The following is a 16,141-nucleotide window of genomic DNA, read 5'->3' as shown; positions in this document are numbered from 1 at the left end:
GGACACAGGTTCAACCTCTGGTCCAGGAAGATCCCACGTGCCATGGAGCAACTAAGCCACCACGCCACCCACAACAAAGAATTACCCGGTTTAGAAATGTGAATAATGATGAGATTGATAAACTCTGTTCCAGTGGCTTAACAAGACAATTTTTTACCATCTTGGACCTTACATTCTAGAGGAAGGAAACAAGGAAACAAATATAATCTCATATATCAGTGATTAAAAGAATAGAAAAACAAGAATCATAAAGGAGAGTGTAGGAGCAGGGTACAGTGTTGTTAGATGGGCAGGGGCTGGGGGGCCTGCCTCTCAGAAGCGTCTCCATGAGCAGCCAAGCCCTAGGAACATCTGGGGAAAGCATCTTCCGAAAAGAATTAACAAACATCAAGGAGACGGAAATGAGTTTGATGTGTTAGAGAACTAAACGCCAAGGTAACTGGAACAGAGTGAGAAGAATGGTAGGAGATGAAACCTGAGACTTTATAAGCCATGCTCCATATCCTCCAATTAAAAATAAATAAATAAGAAGCCATCCTCCAAATCCAATAGTAGTATCCTTCTCTGGACTTCCCTGGTGTACCATGGATGGGACTCCACCTGCCAATACAGGGGACACAGGTTCAATCCCTGATCCGGGAAGATCCCACATGCCACGGGGCAACTAAGCCCACGAGCCACAACTACTGAGCCCACGCACCTCGAGCCTGTGCTCCACAACAAGAGAAGCCACTGCAAGGAAAAGCTCACACACCACAACTAGAGAGTAACTTCTGCTCGCCCAACCAGAGAAAGCGATGAAGACCTAGCTCAACCAAAACAAATAAATAAAAATTTTAAAAAGTAGTATCCTCCTCCATCCAATATGCCTATTATACCAAAGAAGTCTAAACAAACCAATAGCTTCACATCCAAAGTAAACAAGTTCCACCAGTTATCTCATGCATTAACCCCACAGACTGTACCTCACCTCTCTTTGGCTTGAGCACAGCTAGGGACCTAGGTACTAACTGGAAGTCTTCCAGGGTTAAAAGTTCCCTGCTGGGAATTTGCTTACCCGTTCACCTTCAACCTTGCACCTGAAAAGCAGCAGTCTAGGGAAGCGTGAGCTCATCGCCACAGTGGCATGAAGGCATCCAGTTCCCAAGCCACAGAACCCCACACGGGAGGAGAGCCAGGAGCTCCCTGAGAGGATTCGCATGCCACTGCCAGAGACTAACAGCGGGAGTCAAACAGGTTCCTCTAATTACGCAAGAACTGACATCAACAGAGAACTATGAACACGCCTCCATGTGTTCTATGACAGAATACCGTAGAGTTTCCACTAAAGCAATTTTGGTTTCTCTAAAACACAAAGAAACAGACTAGAGTAACTTTCTTGTTCCACATCTTGTACCACCCTCCCCTCCTCCGAAAGCTTTATATAATCTAAAAGTAATCTACAGCCCTCTTCTCTCAGTGGAAAAGGTGCTCCCTCTCCCTTGAAATTCAACTCAGTCAAACCTCTGGTGAAACAGATTTTTATCATGTATGGCCATGGAAGTAATTAAAATTCCAAAGTTACTCTATGAAGGATAAAAAATCATCTTTCCAACGGCAGGCATTTTCCATCAAGGAAATTTAACTATGCAGCAAACCTGATTGATACAACAAGTAATTTTAAAAAAACCTCTTTACTTCAATGATTTTTCACTGTTACAAGCAGCACACAATCCTGGAAGAAAAAAGGATGGAGGCAGAAGTGCAGGCACGTGTGCGTGCTTAGTCGCCTAGTCGTGTCCAACTCTTTGCGACTCCGTGGGCTATAACCTGCCAGGCTCCTCTGTCCACAGGATTTTTCAGGCAAGAATACTGGATGGGTTGCCATTTCCTCCTCCAGGGGAATCTTTCCAACTCAGGATCAAACCCGTGTCTCCTGTGTCTGCTGCATTTCGGACAGATTCTTCACCCACTGAGCCACCGGGAAGGCAGAAGAAAAATACATAACTTTATGATGATAATCTTTCAAATAGAATTTTTCTAGTAAGAATAAAATTATATATCCCAAAATGCAGCTTTTCCCCCTAATAAGACTCTTTCCTCTTGTCCCAAGTTATTTTTCAAAAGCCTGAAAAACATAAACTCAGAAGCCAAATATGCACAGACTACTTGATGAGGCAAATATCAGGTTCCACAGGTTATGTATGATTCCCAGATACAGGGCAACTCGGCAACCAAGTCCCCTCATCTAAAAGGACCACAAATCAATGAGAAGTCTACTCTTGCATTCAATTAAATAACCAGTTGTGAAGAATGGCTTCATTAAAAAGATGGCTAGAGATAACTAATACAAGAGCAACTGTAAATACAATGCCTGGAAATCATCATAAACAGAGATGGTAAGAAACAACCTTACCAAACATCCCCAGCCCCCACCACATCCCTCAAAGCTAAGAGAAACTCCTACTATTCTGAAAGCAGCGAAGTATTGGGAGGGTTGCTGTAGTTTCAGTCGCTAAGTTGTGTCAGATTCTTTTGAAACCCCATGGACTGTAGCGCACCAGGCTCCTCTGTCCACGGAATTCTCCAGGCAAGAATACTGGAATGGGTAGCCACTCCCTTCTGCAGGGGATCTTTCCCATCCAGGGATCAAACCCTCATCTCTTGCATCTTCTGCACTGTAGGGCAGACTGTTTACCACAGAGCCACCTGGGAAACCCAGTGGGAGGGTGGGGGAACATACATAGAAAACAGTCAATTGCAGTAAATCAGTTATAGTTCAGAGTGCTGTAGTGCTTTAAAACACAGCCAGGGGGCTTCCCTGGTGGTCCGGTGGTTAACAATCTGCTGTTCAATACAGGGGATTTGGGTTTGATCCCTGGCTAGAGAACTAAGATCCCACATGCCTCAGAGCAACTAAGCCCGCACACAGCAACCACTGAGTCCGCACTCTCAAGCCCATGTGCCACACCTAGAGAAAGCCCGAGCACCACAACTAACACCTGAAACAGCCAAACAAATAAATAAATAAATATTTTTAAAATAAATAAACCCACAGCCAATGATCAATAATCAATGAGACGATAATGCTTTATTTTTATTATATATTTTTTATTTTTTGGCCACGTGACTTGTGAGATCTCAGTTCCCTGACCAGGGACTGAACCTAGGCCATGGCAGTGAAAGCCCAGAATCCTAACCACTATGCCACCAGGGAATTTCCAAGACAGTAACACTTTAGATTTCACACTGTTTTTGTAACTTTGTTCACCAAAACTGTTTCAATGAAATTTGTAAAAATCTATTAGAGCTGTTTCAATAGAGCTGTTTCATCCTAGAACATAAGATGTCAGAGCCGCCACAGCTTCCTCAGGCTGCATTTAGCTACTAGGAGCCACAGGCTTCCCATATCTGAGAACTAGGGTACTAGGCCTCTATCTACAACATCACTAAGACAGGTACTCATTTGGCCCCTGATCTCCAAGTGAATAACCGCAACCAAGGAGCAGATGCAAACCCCTCATTTCCAGATGCTTTACATACTGATGGTAAAAGATACAACAGTTTTTCCTTGTAAGGCCTAGGGATCTATAACACAAAAAGAAGAGAATGTGCCCTCTCGTACTGTCAAAATTAAAAACAAACTTCAAATCACAGTACTTTAACATCTCCAAAAATGATGCTGCATAAATCTAAGGCAGATAACTAGTAAATCTGTTTTTAAAGCCTGAGTCAATTTTCCATTTCAAAACAACAACAACAACAACAACAAAAAACAGATCCCTGGATTTGGACAGTGAAATGATGCAGAGTAACTCAATGTTCGTAACTAATATTTCCTCCCCACCCACACATCCCAGGAACCTGTGGGTTTAGAAATGGTGGCTTAAAAAATGGACTCACACAAGGCTAAAGTTATTACCATTTGCCAGTATTTAACTTACAGAAGAGAGGAGTTAATCAGATGAAGGACACATTCTAATTTAGAAATCCAGACCAAAGCTAGACAGACTAAAACACAGTCAGAATGCAAAAGCAACTCAGGATAGCAATATATGGTTTAGAAGGTCCTTCTAAAACAGAGCTTCCAAACTTGCCTGAAGAAAAAGCACATCCTAGGGCATGTTTAATAAACACACACACAAAGATTTCTGGGCCCTAATCCAGACCTACTAAAATCAGGAAAAAAAAATTTAAGGCATAAGTTTTTTAAAAAAGAGAAAATGGGAAACGAGACAACAACATAAAGACAGATATCAACAAAATTTTGGAAGCTGGACAGCAGATGCACTAGTGATAAATAATTTCACAGAAAGGAAAAAACCAAATGCCTGCACTGGAAAGAAGCAAGCAGATTTCTACCACAGAATCTCAGAAAAGGCTCAGAAACTGGAGGTATCCAGTATGTCTGGAGAAAGGGGTGTAGGAGGGGCTAAAAGACAACTGGTTGAAAGTCTGTGTAATGTACCTGTTGCTAATTCATGCTGATGTGTGGCAGAGGCCAACACAATATTGTAGAGCAATTGTCCTCCAATTAAAAAAAAGAAAAAGAAAAACAAAACAAAGACAAAAAGTCTGTGTAAGAAATAAGATTCTTCTACCCCTTCTGTCCCCACCCCTACACTGCCTGGCAGAAGATGAGAGAAGCTGAACCAGACGGTCTCTGAACCAAGGGACCAGTGACAGCTAAGGGCAGCTGAGCCATGCTGAGAACAAATGGGGATCAAGCAAGTCTAACTTGTCCTCAATAACGAGGCCTCTCCCCATCCCCAGCTCTCTTCTCCCACTCAGCTCCAAAGACACCTGCTGCTGGGCTAATACTCTCCAAGCAGAAAACCGGAGCAGTCCTCTCTGAGGAAAGTGACCAGTGCCAATCCACCCAAAAATGCTGCCCACCACTTGATGAGCCAGGGACCTGCACTCAGCGTTTTAGTGCCCTATGCTTAAAAATGAACAGATAGCCAAGAATTACTAGACGTGTCAAGAGAACCTCTCACATGAAAGACAGGAAGCAAAGTAAATGAGCAAAACAGAATTCCTGACAACATGCAAAAAAATGTATACATAAAATTCTGAGATATGTATACCTATGGCTGACTCATGGTGATGTATGGCAGACACCAACATAATATTATAAAGCAATTATCCTCCAATTAAAAATAAATTTTTAAAAATCTGGAGAAAATTTCTTGGAAACTAAAAAAAAACGATGGTAAATATTTAAAATACAAGAGCTGGAAGAAAAAACAAAGGCTGTCTGAAAACTGAATGAGGGAAAAAAATTCACAAGGGAAAAAAATTGAGGGCTAGTCTAGGAGTTTCACCATCTGGATAACAGGGGTTCCGAGAAATAGGGAGGAGAGAAATAATTATCAGAGAGAGAATACATTATAAGAGATGATAATACAGAAAAACTTGACAGATGGAAAGGGTGAAAGTGTTAAGTCGCTCAGTCAGGTCTGACTCTCTGCGACCCACAGACTACAGCCTGCCAGGCTCCTCTGTCCATGCATTTCTCCAGGTAAGAATGCTGGAGTCGGCTGTCATTCCCTTCTCCGGGGGATTGTCCCGAATCCAGGGATCAAACCCAGGTTTCCCACACTACAGGCAGATTCTTTACCATCTTAGCCACCAGGGAAGTAGATGGAAATAAGCTGCAGACTGACATGGCCCACTGAATCTCAAGCATGATGAATTTTTTTCCCCACTGGCCATACTGTACAACTTGTGGGATCTTATTAGTTCCCCAACCAGGGATCAAACCTGGGCCCCAACTAGCAGAAACATGGAGTCCTAACCACTGGACCACCAGGGAACTCCCAAGCATGATGAATTCTAATATCCACCCCAAGGCACATCACTGCATTCCAGAATACCAGGGATAAAGACAAGACCCTAAATGGGACTAGTCTGGTGGTCCAGTGGTTAAGAAACCGCCCTCCAATGCAGGAGGCAGGTAAGACAAGACCCTAAAATCTTTCAGAGGAAAAAACAGATCCTATACAAAGAATCTAGAATTGAATAGCACCAAATTTCATAATATTATTATTGAAAGTTAGAAAACCACAAAGCAAGGTTTAAAATTTCCAAAGAAATATGATCCCCAACAAAGTATTTTATATCTAGTCAAACTATCAACCAGCATGAAGGTAGAAAACAGATGATTCAGACAGGCAAACCCTCAAAAAATGCACCCATCCTATAGATCTTTTTCATAAAGTCTCTGGAAGAGACTCCACTAACATGTTTAAATGTGCTGAGAAGAGATACTTCCATCCAAGGTTAGGGATGAATTAATGACTGATACTTAGTAAGTCAAGCAAAAAAAGGAAATAAGACAGGAAAAAAAGGCAAATATAATACTTAAGGGAAAAAATATATATATAAAGAAGGAAATATAATCATAGTACACAGTCATTATACTGGATGCTACTTTTTTTCTCTTCTTTTGATAACACTCACCTCTACTCCCTTCTGGACTCACAGGAGAGGAGGGAGGCTGGAGGTCTGGGAACTACTTTTCCTAGAATCCCCTGTCACTGGGTTGTGGTTTAAATCCCACCAACACATAGCATTCACTCAAGATCTAGAAGATAGAAGGAAGGTAGATGATGCCATTACTGGTCTTCCAGGAACAATGAGCAGGTGTGTAGCCTCTGACAGATGACAGACACGTGGTTGGCAGCAGTTTTCAATATTCTGTAAATTGGCTGCTTTGGTGTTTAAGGCAGTCAGGATTATTAATGACTGCAGTTTCTTTCAAACCCTGCAAGTGGCTTTCCCTGACCTATGCTCCCCTGGCCTTTCATGATTTGATCATCTGTGAAATACCAAGAATGGTTGGTTTTTCTACTAGAATCGTGATATATGATATATAATACCAAAACATATAGAATATTGATTTAATCAAGATAGTGATATATATATATATATATATATAAAGCAGAGAGCAGGAAGGGTTGTGCATGAATAGCATCATAAGAATGCAAAACTCAAGTGTCCACAGCAGAAACTCAATAGATAATACCTAAGAATGGAAAAATCAAGACATAACAGTGTAAGAATACTATGTAGAAACATGAATATACATCAGAAAAAATATTAAAAGTATTATTAAATTATTAAAAATATTAAAAGCATTCAGAGGATAGGTAAGGAGAAATGGAGCAGCTCTTTAAGTACTATAAGACTTACAGTACTATTTGACTCTTTATATATTCTTACTATTTTGATTTTAAATTTAACTACTAAAACCAAAAACTCTAACACTGTACAACAAAACCAAGCTTCAGACTACCAAAATTTCCCAAGAAAGGTCAACATTGGATCTGCTACCAATGCAGTTAAACAAAGTAGAAAATCCCAAACAAACCAAAATAATTCATGTCTCAGGCTCAACTGCAATGAAGCAGGCTGCCTAATGTGACCTGAATCTGTGCCACAGCCTGGGTGTAACCAAGCAAGGTTCACCACCCAGCACTCACACCATCACAAGTCAAGTACATGAGGAACTTCCAGGCCACCATGAGAACTCATAAGCAAAGGTAAGCACAAAAATAGAGGGATAAATCTTAAAACCAATTACTCAGCCCTTTTCAGGTCTTGTTCTCAATTTAATGCAACTAACTGAAAAACAAAAATAACCAACATCTGCTATCAAAATATCTTTACAAGTTCTAAGAAACTGTTAATGAAATTAAAAGACTTATCAAGTAGGCTGAAATCTAGTCACTGATGACAAAAACCAGCTCTTCTCACTCAAGGCTGGCCATCTCACAGGACTGGCACTTGGCTTCTATGTGCATTCCATCATTTGCACAGCACAAATATAAAAGCAGAAAACATATACAGAGAACAGTCAGAGGAAGGAAAATCAGTGATGACAGTCTCCATTAAGAAAAGGCCTGAAAGAAAATTTAAGCAGATGCTCCATAAAACGTTGATCCAGACTTCAAATGGAGAGAAGTGTCATGCCTCATTTCAAAGATAATATATTAAGTCCCAACTCACCACAGAAAGTCTATTAACGAAGCTGCGACTTTCACTGCAGAAGAGTTTCTTCTCTCCCTCTAATACCCTTAAGCCATCAGATACACAGATGCTCCTTGCTGAAATGCTAGAAAAATCTGCACATTTTCATTCCGAGATCACTAGTGATAGTCTGCAAAATCAGGAGTCTACTTTGAAGTATGAAAACAGGGCAAGCTGATCCAATTACACAAGTAAGAACTAAATCAAAACAGGACCATCTGGGCTTTGAGGAAGAGTACTGTGATTCCTGAACAAAAGTCAATATAAAATATACTGCAGATACAGCAGATAAAAATGGTTTCACATATTCAGAGTTATAATGGCCCTGAGCTACTGATCCTTTTGCATGTCCAGTAAGATATATGCACCATGTTAAGACATATGGCCTAGATGACAAATTATTTTCAGTAGTTTACAAGAAGAACATCTGTGTTCTCTCTCCAGCCCGTGAGGCTTACCAGAAAAAGTCAATAATCCCCAGAAGTGAAGAGGTTTTTGTTTTTTAAATAACCAGGTCTGGCCAACTAGCCTATCATCCCCCATGATCTAAGAACAGCTCCCCAACAATCTCCAAACCAGTTCAAGAGCCCCACATTTTAAGTTCTAATCCAGCCACAAGAGTTTAATGGGCAGGATCTAAAAGAAATCAAGACTAAAACAACAGGCTTTATTCAGAAAATTTTTCTGAAAACATGTTCCGCTGTACAGAATTCCGATTCTTTATGATATTGATGATTTCAGCATCAACAATGGTAAACTAGTCCCAGTGGAAAGAACTAACAGAAAAAAATCTCTATTGGAAAGGTTGAACTCAAAATGAACTATGCCATTTACCTGTATTTTTTAAGAACTCACACTCTCTGAAGTCTTGCCTCCTATCTCTCTGCTTCTCACTCCCTAAGGTCCAGACACACCGGGACTTCCTTCATCTCTCCACACAGCCACGTTCTTTCCCTCCTCAGGACCTTCACCTTTGCCATTTCCTCCCCTCATCCTTTAGGTTTCAGCCTTAGAAGTCAAATCCTCAGGGACCTTCCCTGATCGGCCGCCTTCTCCATGAACTAGGGTCAGGCTTCCCATTTGCACTCTCTACTGCACTGTCGGCAACAGTAATTAATTACCCGGTTAATGGAAGTTTTCCCCACTAGACCATAACCGCATGAGTGCAAAGGCTGAATCAGTTTTGTTTTCACTGTTGCATCACCAGGACCTACCACAGTGCTTGGCACACAGTAGGAACTCAAAAATTGTCAAGGAAATGAATAACAGGGCCCCCAATAAAGCAGCCTCAGCAGTTCTAATTTACCCTACAGATGTAATCACACATGCAAAAGGCCAAATATATATAGTTTTTCTCTGGAGCATAGTTTGTAACAGCAAAAGACTGGAAACATTAAATATCTACCAGGACAGGGCAGGTACTCTTTACTGTTCATATAGAATGACTGATTGCCAAAATAAGTTTTTTAAAAACTGTACATAGAATTAGTGTGTGACACTCATTTTAAAAAATGCAAGACACATATATATTTACTTTGTATACATTATCTCTGGAAAGGATGTCAAGAGGACTTACCTGGTGGTCCAGTGGGTTAAGAATCTGCCTGCCAATGCCAGGGATATGGGTTCCATCCCTGGTCTGGGAAGATCCCACAAGCCTCTGGACTAAGCCCACGTGCCACAACTACTGAGGCCTGAGCATCCTACAGGCCATTCTCCCCAATAACAAAAACCACTGGAACATGAATCCCAAGCACTGCAACTAAGAAAAAGCCCACGTGCAGCAAAGACCCGGCGCAGCCAAAAATAAATAAGACTAAAAAAAGGAAAAAAGGATCTCAGGAAACTGATACTATTAGCTGACCCTGGGAAGACAAACCAGAACGAAGGGTAGACAAGGGTAGAGGGCAGGCTGCTCAATGCCACCATTTATTGACCTTTCAAATTCTGGGCCATGTGAGTATATTATCTATTTAAGAAAATAATAATATTTTTATTATTATTTTCTTAAATAGATATTTATTATTATTTTCTTTAAAGTCCTGTCCTTGTAAGATACTGACAGCAAGAGTTTAATCTCATACCTGGATCTTTAATGACAAACACCCTGCCTACATCTGAGCACTGGGAAGGTGGAAGTGAAAAGAAGGAAAACTCACTCTCCACACGTCTCAGACAGCAGGCCCCATAATACACTGTACCCCTTTAGAAAATTCCTTTTTTAAAAAAAACCAAATGTTCCAATATGGACATATGGAGACTGTTCCACAGTCAGAGGGTTTATTGGGAGGGAAAAAGAAAGAGATTACTTGATTCAGGTTTTCTATGAGCACAGAGAGCAGGCTGATGAATTCGTATGGAAATATTATCATAAATACCAACTAAAAACAAATTACTTTACTCAGGGGCCTCAATCTAAATGGAGCTTAATATAAATCCATGAAGTTTAAGAAGCTAAAAAATTTTTGAAAACCAATTATTAAATGGGGAGGAGGACATCCCCGGTGGTACTGTGGATAGGAATCCGCCTACCAATGGAGGGGACGAGGATTAACTCCCTGGTCTGGGAAGATTCCACACGTGCACCACAATCATAGAGCCTCTAGAGCCCCCGAGGAGCCGCAACTGCTGGGCCCACGCTCTAGAGCCTGTGCGCCACAAGACAAGCCACTGCAATGAGAAGCCTGTGCCCCCCAACAAAGAGCAGCCCCCACTTGCGGCAAGTCGAGAAAGCCCGCGCGAGCAGCAAACACCCAGCACAGACACCCCGCCCCCCGCCAAACTTTTTTTAATGGGGAGGAAATCTACACATGTTCCTTGTTTACACAGATCTGCCACACTTTAAGACATTCTTCCGGAAAGAAAGACCTGAGACTAGGTTGAATACAACTCCAATAATCGTATTTGCTACCACAGTCAAAGCCCTGGGCCAGGGTCAGACCCTCTGGATCTGAACCTGCATGTCAGGAACAGAATCCTCTGCGCTAAGGAAGGGAGAAGAAAGGTGAACCCAGGGCCACCAAAATTTGTTTTGAGGTTCTCTCCAATGTTACAGGGCCACTGCCATATACCGCGAGAAATGATCTTCATAATCCATTCCAAGACCTAAACGAGACACAGTTATCTTCAAATAACCATCTCCTGAAAAACAAAAGTGCATCCACTAAGCAGAACACACTGAAAAGAGCATTTACTAAGTAGAATTAAGTATTTAGGATGGTCATACTAAATTGTTACAACTTTGCCAAGCCGAACTGGCAAGTGAGAAGCCAATTCCTGGCTTTCCTATTTGATAACATAACCTATTTGCCTCCACAGGCATCAGCCAAAATCTTAAGAGAGCTAAGACAGACACACATATTGGCAAATGCCTTCTTTCCCTACTAACATTGCTTTTCTCCATAAAGCTCTATCCAGTATTTTTAAAAACCCTTTGATAATAATACCAAAAAGTGCTCATGAGTTTAATCTGTGGCTCCCTAGGCTCAAAGGCTTGGGAATGAGAATGAGGTGAAAAAAAGTCGGAAACACTCTCTTCCCCTCAACGCCTTGGACTTGCAAAGCTAGGCAAAGGCAATGATTCTGCATTTAATCACCAGATGAATAAGAACCAGATTTGAATTTAGAAGAAACATAAAGGAGTGTAAGAACATTCAGTAAAGAGTACCGCCTCCATTTCCTCGCAGAGAGGCTCTCAGGATCTGCCAATGAACCTCACTTTGACATGGAACACCCCATCTACTCTAATCCAGGCCACATCCCCCAAGAGACAGTCAACCGGAACTCTGCCAACTTCTGCTCGGGAGCTGTGTGCAGAACAGTAGCAACAAGAGCCTACTTTGAGAAGGAGATCAACAATCACACTCAGGAAGAAAAGAAGTTATTTGGCACAGGGAAGCATGTTGCCAAAATGTTAGTCACAGCTTCAAGGTCCCGGTTTGTGTTTCTGCAACTATTCTCTGCTTTGACAGAGTCCATTCTCTGGCCCAGGAAACCCAGCTCAGCTTCTGTCACCCTCTCCCTCTGATGCAGTAAAGAATTCTTTCAATTTGGTGGTATCAAACTGTGACACAAACAAGACATCCACCAGAGACTAAAAAGGAGGGGGAAAAAATGTGCAATTTGCTGTTTTCCACTTGGGACTGGCTCCAGCAGAGCAACAGAAACACATGGCAGGATAGGAAAAACGGAAAACCATTATGTGAAAGAAGCAGGCTACGCTAAAAGTCTGCCCAGAGCCTCCCCAACTTTTTTCCAAACCTTCTTAAAAACAAACCGAAAAAGACGCACTGTAGGCTTAAATGACAGCAAAATATTAAGCAAGTTTTTAACCCTCAAATAAGTGTACAGATAGGTTACATCCTGATAAGCCCATCATAAACTGAAAATACCATTAAGTCGAAAATACATTTAATACACCTAACCTATAGGACATCAGAACTTAGCTTAGCCTAGCCTACTTTAAACATGCTCAGAACACGTACATTAGCCTACAGTTGGGCAAAATCATCTAACACAAAGCCTATTTTAAAATAAAGTACCGAATAGCCCTGGTTTTTCCAGTAATCACGTATGGATGTGAGAGTTGGACCATAAAGAAAGCTGAGCGCTGAAGAACTGATGCTTTTGAATTGTGGTGTTGGAGAAGACTCTTGAGAGTCCCTTGGACTGCAAGGAGATCAAACCAGTCAATCCTAAAGGAAATCAATTCTGAATATTCATTGGAAGGACTGATGCTGAAGCTCCAATACTTTGGCCGCCTGATGGGAAGAACTGACTCATTAGAAAAGACCCTGATGCTGGGAAAGATTGAGGGCAGGAGAAGAAGGGGATGACAGAGGATGAGATGATTGGATGGCATCACTGACTGGATGGACATGAGTTTGAGCAAGCTTCAGGAGTTGCTGATGGACAGAGAAACCTGGTGCGTGTCCATGGGGTCGCAAGGAATTGGACACGACTGACCAACTGAACTGACTGAACAGCTCATGTCATTTACTGAATACTGTACTAAAAGTGAAAAATGGAACAGCTGTATGGGCACAGGATGGTAATAACTGTATATCGGCTGACTGCAAGCTGCGGCTGTCTGCCTCTGCTCAGCATCATGAGAGAGCCAAATATTGACAGTTCAGGAAAAGATCAAAATTAAACATTCAAAGTACAGCTTCTACTGAATGCATATCATTTACATGCCATTGTGAAGTTGAAAACTCTAAGTCGAACCATGGTTAGTCAGGGACCATCCATATGTACTTCATACCTGCAGTTCTTCCTGGGGTTGGGCTGCTGAAACAACCTGAACCAGCAGCCCATGATTTTCAGAATTAATTCAGAGCAAAGGGAACAAAGATTCAAGTACACCAGTTTACCCTCCCAAAGAGCCCAAGACAGACTTCCCTGGTGGTACAGTGGTAAAGAATCCACCATGCAATGCAGGAAACACGGGTTCAATCCCTGGTCCGGGAAGATTTCACATGCCACAAAGCAACTAAGACCCTGCGCCTACCTAAGCCAGAGAGCTGAAACTACTGAAGCCCACATGACCTAAAGCCCGCCAAAAGAGCCTCCAGAATGAGAAGCCCTCGCTCCGCAACTAGAAAGCAGCCCCTGCTCGCAGCACCTACAGAAAGCCCATGTGCAGCCAAAAATACAATAATAAATACATAATTTTTTTAAAAAAAGAACATATCAAAGAGCCTAAGAAGTCAAGAAAGAACATCCACCAAAAGGAATAGAACTCGTCTCTTCCCTCTTAAAAGCCATCAGTAAAACCTGAAAACCCCATGGTTCTCAACACCTTCCACTTGCCCCTGCATTTCATCTCTGTGCTGACATCACCTAACTAATCAGTACCAACTAAGATTAACATTACTCTGATACCAAGTGTGAAGCAGAGTTAGAAACTGCCCCCTCTTAAGCTAATCCACGTCAGACTTCAGAAATGCCAAGACTTTCAGGAACACGTCTAAGGTAAACAAGTTCGCCTATGCACCAAGTGTTTAGAGTATTACACTCAAAGGAAAACCTAGAACAGTCAAGATGTTAAAGGATTAAGAATAAAGAAGCCAAAATTGGCCATGAGCACACCAGTCCCCAACAACTGGCAAAAAGGGCCTAAGTGACTGAACCAAAGCAAAAGGCTCAACTACCTAAAACTATTTTTTAGTGAATTCTCAAAGAGTTCATGAAGCAAGTGTTTGTCAAGAGTGAAATACTCTGGCAGCTAGAAAATAAAATACTGTATTCTCCCATATTCTCCATCAGTTCTCTCCATCAACCAGCCTCTTTCACCCCCAACTGTAACTTCCCCATCCCCGTCTTGACCGCAGTCAATACAGTGTAACACAACAATATGAAATTTCTGCTACTAAAAGTTGACAATAAGTTTAAAAATTGGACATGTATCAAATCCAAACCAAGTCTTCCCAGGCACAAGGCACAAAAAAAATGGACAATGTTGAGAGGAAGAAACTGAGAACGACCTATCTTCTAAATATCAGTATCTCAATCTTATTTTCAGGAATCACTTCTTTGCAACCACTTTAAAGATCCCATTTGCTTAACACAATCTTTTAGATGCAGAAAGGGATCAAACCAACAAACCAACATCTCCAGTGGGGGGGGGGGGGGGGGGGCGGGGGGGGGAGACAAAAACTGATCTGGCTCAAAGTTACTTAGTAAATCCACATGAGGGCTAGAACCGTCCTTATTCCCTGAGGTTCTCTTCTGATGTGTAGAAGAAAGAAAAAAAGTCACCCAAAACATGCAGTAAGTCATTCAGAAACAAACACAGGGCAAAGATAACAGCGTGAAAAGGAAGGTGGATCCTAGGGAGGTGGCGGAGGCCAGAATTAAGACTTCACATCATTCCAACCTGAGCCCTCAACTGCAGATCGCGCTCCCTTGCGAACTTCAACATTTATCAATCCAACCTTAAACTCGATTCTGATTTCTTCTCAACTAACGTTCTCGGATTCCCTCTAATGTAAGCAATTTCCTCAGTTACCCCATAACCAGTGGTTTTCACTCATCAATCCCCAAATATCACAGCGGCCTCCTCATCCGGAGCATCCTGTTAATTACCTGTTCCCAACAGGTCCTCCCTCCCCATCTCCTTTTGCGCACGGTTACCTCGCTCCTCACCCCAGTCGCCGTCTTACTCACCTCACCCAACCCTTCAGGATTCCTTATTTCCTGTCTCAACAACCTTCCTTCGCATCTCACAGTTAGCGCTCGCCCCACACCGATTCCCGACCACTCCTCCCTACTTAGATTCCCCACGCCCCCTCTTCTCCAGGTTCTTTAGACCCAGCCTCCAATCCCCCTCCCCTTAGGTCCCACCCCCAGGACCCCTCTCCCCCACAGGCCCCTCCTCCAAAGTCCCCTCTCTCCCTTACAGCCCCGCCCCAGTCCCCCCTCCCCCGGCTCGCCCTCCCATTCAGATCCGCAGGTCATTTCAGAGACGGACCCACCCTCCCTGGACCCACCCTTCCCGACCTGGCCGCAGCGGCTCCGGGAGCGACTCCTTCGCTACCTCGGCTCTGGCTCCGTCCAGTCCTGCTTGCCCCGCGGCAAGCTCCCCTTCTCGCCGCCGCCGCCCCTTTTGCCAACCCGGAAATGGATCTGCTCCCACCGTCCCCAGCGTCCGCGAACAAAATGGAGGAGGGGGAGAAAGGAGGAGGGAGCAGAGGGCGAAGAGACGCTACACGCATGCGCACCTGGAAAGCCCGCCCCTTGCCGGTTTACGTAAAGGCGGAAGCGGTCGGTGGCCGCCATCTTGGGAAGGTCACAAGAATGTTGCTTAGCAGCTGAAAAGCAGGGTTTGCAACTTTGGTTGCAATTAGAATAACCTGAGAAGAGTTGACTAAATAGTGATACCTGAATTCCACACCCAGAGATTCTGATTTAATTGATCTTGTCTGTGGCTAGGCATCGGAACTTTTAAAACTGCGCAGTGATTCTAACGTTGCTGAAGTGAAGAATCACTGAGCTGAACAGTTTCAAATAATATCTTTTTCATCTTCTTTCCGCGTGCTCACGCGCACACACACACCATAAATGTCCTTTCCTAATTTCGAGTTAACGAAGAACCCGCCCCAGTCAACCTTGCAAGGGCTCAGTAATCAAG

General features: G+C 42.7%; 1 protein-coding gene across 2 annotated transcripts in view; it reads right to left on the bottom strand.

The window, feature by feature from the left end:
• The window catches only part of WIPF2 (WAS/WASL interacting protein family member 2), a 40,342-nt gene extending 24,697 nt beyond the window's left edge, over positions 1-15,645 (bottom strand). Inside the window, exon 1 of one of the 2 annotated variants that reach the window (XM_052658134.1) lies at positions 15,511-15,645. The gene's annotated coding sequence lies outside the window, so the exon portion shown is untranslated. The remainder of the gene's footprint in view (positions 1-15,510) is intronic. The other variant, XM_052658135.1, reaches the window with a different exon arrangement.
• Between the last annotated feature and the right edge of the window lie 496 nt (positions 15,646-16,141).

Source organism: Budorcas taxicolor, chromosome 19 (assembly GCF_023091745.1).
Source record: "Budorcas taxicolor isolate Tak-1 chromosome 19, Takin1.1, whole genome shotgun sequence".
Lineage (NCBI taxonomy): Eukaryota > Metazoa > Chordata > Mammalia > Artiodactyla > Bovidae > Budorcas > Budorcas taxicolor.
Note: the sequence above shows the minus strand (reverse complement) of the source record. Positions and strands in the feature narration are given on the sequence as shown.